Source organism: Pteropus vampyrus, unplaced genomic scaffold (genome assembly GCF_000151845.1).
Source record: "Pteropus vampyrus isolate Shadow unplaced genomic scaffold, Pvam_2.0 Scaffold201, whole genome shotgun sequence".
Lineage (NCBI taxonomy): Eukaryota > Metazoa > Chordata > Mammalia > Chiroptera > Pteropodidae > Pteropus > Pteropus vampyrus.
The window spans coordinates 404,540-408,873 of record NW_011888982.1 but is presented as its reverse complement, the minus strand read 5'-3'; the positions used below and the strand labels follow the sequence as shown (position 1 = coordinate 408,873).

Sequence of the window (4,334 nt, the reverse complement as noted above, 5' to 3'; positions counted from 1 at the left end):
TAAAGAAGGAAGAAAATTCCTTTTACAATTTTAACCGATAGAGTGTAAATGAAGAATACACTGTATTCTTTACTCTTAGAATAGAATTAAAGGAAAAAAAAATTAGTCACATTCCTGTCAAAGCTGCCAATATCATTTTTGTCTGGTGAACAGGGAAATATTATGACCTGCCATAACTATTTTTCCTTTTTTCCACAAATACCAAATTTTAATATATTCCCGTGTAGATACATGTAGTTATGCACCATGAGAAATTACATTCTGTTATAAAAATTGAATATATAAGATCCTCATCTTCCCCACTCGCTTCTCACCCCTTGATGGGCCTGATGAATTTCCCTCAAATACAGACAAATCTCAATTTCCACCTGTGAACATTAACAGAGAAATGATGGACAGCTCTACATGGCCATAAACCATAAGCTTACACAAAAGAATACATGAAACTAGCTGAGTGGGAAGCACATTTTTTCAATAGTCTATAAAATGGAAATATTACATGTCTTGAGAAAATATGAAATTATACCAGAGTAATGCAGTAGAAAGTCAATCTCTAAGCTTGCCAATATACTTTACTATTCCCTAGTTGATTTTTCTGTTATCAATAAGATAACAATCAAATGAATAGTTAAGCTGAAAAGGTCAAGAATATTTAAGCAATACTTAAAATGAAAATTACAAATATACAGAAAGCTGGAATAAAATCAGGTAAAACTGCCTATGAATTAGGTAATAATGCTGAAACATCAAGGTCAGTAATATCATCAAAAGAAAGACATAAAATAAGATTCTTTTGCTAGCATTAGTTGCTTTGTTACAAATATGTGAAAGGCAAACCAGATTTTGCAAATCTCAAAGTGACAAGAGTAGTAATAACAACAATGGCTGTCACATATCTCTTTTATTCCTCATAGCAATGCTATCATGCATTCTATAATTATTATTTGAAACTTATAGAGTCAGATAACTTGCAAAAGGTCACTCAGTAAATGGGAAGACAGTTCTTAAACATGGTTCTTTCAACTCCAATACTAGTTCTATACTACAATTTAATATCACTTTTTCTCTTCAAAATATGAAAGAAGAAATATTTCTTCCACTTTTGTCTTTCCTTGTATTTTAATAATAATAATAATAATAATAATAAATGGTAATATTATGATGATTTTATAAAAAAGAATTTGGTTTTTAATAAAAGAATGTCATTGTCATCATACAGCATGCCATATTTATGAATTTATTAATGACATTTTAAAAGAAAAGTTACCTAAAATTGCAATGTCATTTACCAACACTCTCCTTGATGACTTTCTTTAATTGATTAAAATACAATAATAAAGTTTTAATTTTTTATCAAGCCTTCTTGATCCAACTTTACCATGAACAGGTGACCTGTTGCCTGAATTTAATCCACAGTAGCTTGCACAATGAATAATTATAAAGCCTGGAAAGATTAATTACTTAATAAAAAGCCCATAGCATAAAAATGTGAGCGTGTGTGTGTGTGTGTGTGTGTGTGTGTGTGTGTGTGTGTGTGTGTGTGTGTGTTGATAGATGGGTTTTGAGAGTTGGGTTGGATTAATTTCAATTAAAATATGGCTTAAATATCTCTTTTTCTAAACAGACTGTGACAATAAATCAATTCTAAAATCTAGTTCCATTTATCCCTTGTCTAATAGCAATATTCAACACCTTTTGAGTAAAGGGGACATGTGTTTTTGAAGCCTTTCTCTTTAAAAGTCGATCTTTATATTGTCAGTGCCAGCAGTTCATTTAACTAACATAATATAGACCTCATGTGGTCTAGACCTTAAATACTGGTAGCAACCTATAGAATTCAAAGAATTCTTCAATATGTGTGTAAGTGTACAGACACACATACTATGCCAACATATACACACATGTGAGATTTCAACAGGATTGAAATAGTAGAAGTATCTTATAAAAATATTTGGAATCAAAAAATTGCTAGTCTAAAAAATCAATATCATTTGCTAAAGATGTAAAACCAGAGCTCGAAATTATCTAAACACACTAAATATGTAAAGATAACTAAGTCTAATGTCCATGCCTATTCCTTTATAAAAATGGACTTATCCCTAACCACATATAGGAAAAAAAATGGCTTCAGTTCTCTTCAATAAGAAAAAAAACATACCATTTGGTTATTAGCAATACTGTGGTGAAACTGAAAACAAATGCCAAAATATATTTCACTACTGCTCATTATTGTCTATATATAATGATCTGAACAACAATGTAAATTGCTGAACGATTTACAAAACATATTTCATGCACTGTCCCATTTGATAATATCTGAACGACTCGTGTAGGCAAGAAGGTTCTCACCATCTCCTTTTCAGAGTTGATATTCTGAGGCTCAGGAAAGTGAACTGACTTACTGCCAGCCTTTCAGAGCTGTGGTAACCCAGTGCTCCTTCCACTGTACCATACCACCTAAAAATAGAAATATATTATTCTATAAAATTAAAAAGCCCCAATAGTTATATTTCCTGCTTCTATACAGTAGAAATGAGACAGTATTCCATCTGATGCTATTAAAGACAATAAAAGAGCTTAAATAATATGGCTTAATTAAATCCTAGACATTTGCCACAAAGAATCATGGCTTGAAAGATTTTGTAACAAACAAGAATAAGGAATGCTAGAATGTTTAAATCAAAAACAGACTATTCACTGACCAAAATGTTTGAGACTGCAAAATTGATTCTATCCAACAGTTCAGGTTCATTTTTTTTTTTTGCTTGAATTGTGCTTCTATAGCCTGAATTCAAACTCAAATTTGGATTTTAGTTCTCTCCAACTTTATCTGATGCTGGATTTTATCCCAAATTGTATGAACTTTCTCTAAGGTTTGCATACACTTTTGTCTCCCATTTCCTTCCCTTCTGTCTCCTTCTCCCGCTCCTTCTTATTCCTCATTCTTCTTGCTTTTCCATATACCACATTAATTTCAGGCCAGTAAATTGTTTAAAAGCTAGGTTTCATGGGAATACATTCTAGAAGAATCCAGCCCAGTAACACAAAAATGCACCCTCATGCCTTGTTAATTCATGAAACCCTGAAGTGCTGGATGAATTCTTTATGCCATAGCTACATTATTGACCTGAAACTTTTTCTCTCTACCACCAAACAAAGTCTACCCACATCTCAAACTTTACAATTCTATAGAGGATGAATTTTGATAGATAGATTCACTGATGAACAACAAAGTAACTGTTGGAAAATGTCAACTTAGAGAATTTAATAAAAAGTGGTGATGATGTCGATGAATTAGCAGCATTCTCTAGACACTACGCCAAACACCTTGCAAACATTTGTGTATTTGATTTCACAGCGTCCTAATGAGATTAGTATAAACATGCCCACATGGGATAGATGAGGAAATTTAAGCTCTGGAAAATATGTGACTTGCCCACACTCCTCCAGTAAGTGGTGATGCTGGGATTCATATTCAATAGATAGAAGAACATTTAGAGAAAATATAATGAGTAGAAGCTAAAAAAGAAAACTCTCACAACCCATAGTAGGGGCAAGATTCCTGTTGGTATCACACTTTTTATTTTTATTTTATTTTATTTCTTTTATTTTATTTTATTTTATTTATTTTATTTTATTTATTTTATTTTATTTTATTTTATTATTTAGGTGAGGCAACCCTTGGTTGACCTCACAGATTGCGAAGACCTTGTCAGCTTACAATCCCTTATTTTTTATTTTTTACACCAACAGCACTTGGTCTTCTTAGGTGGTCTCCCATCCAAATACTAACCAAGCCCAACCCTGCTTAGCTTGCAAGATCAGATGGGATCTGGCTTGTTCAGGGTGGCATTGCCGTAGACTGGTATCACACTTTAGCGGTCATGAATTCAAGACCTTGTTTTACAAAATAATACCAAATCCTCTGAGAAACACTATCATTCCTTATCATTATTCCTTAACACTAGAGTAAACAGAATAATATTATCTAGAGTACATTGGTCTATAGTTTTCTATTTTTGTACTTCTTTTGCCTGTTTTGGTATCAGGGTAACATTACCGTCATAAAATAAATTGGAAAGTCTTCATTCTTCTATTTTAAGGAAGAGAATGTGTAAAATTGGTGTTAATTATACTTTTGGTAGAATTTTTGGTTGAATTCTCAGGTAAAACAATCCGAGCTTAGAGATTTATTTTGGGGGAGATTTGAAATTACAAATTAATATTATTAATTGTCATAAAACTAAAGTATTTGTTAGTAGAGAGTTTGTGCTTTTGAAAGAATTGGTCTATTTTATCTAAGTTGCCAAATTGGAATGTATAATGTTGTTTGT

General features: G+C 31.9%; 1 pseudogene; it reads right to left on the bottom strand.

The window, feature by feature from the left end:
• Positions 1 to 3,744: 3,744 nt before the first annotated feature.
• On the bottom strand, positions 3,745 to 3,863 carry LOC111746781 (annotated as a pseudogene).
• Positions 3,864 to 4,334: the final 471 nt, after the last annotated feature.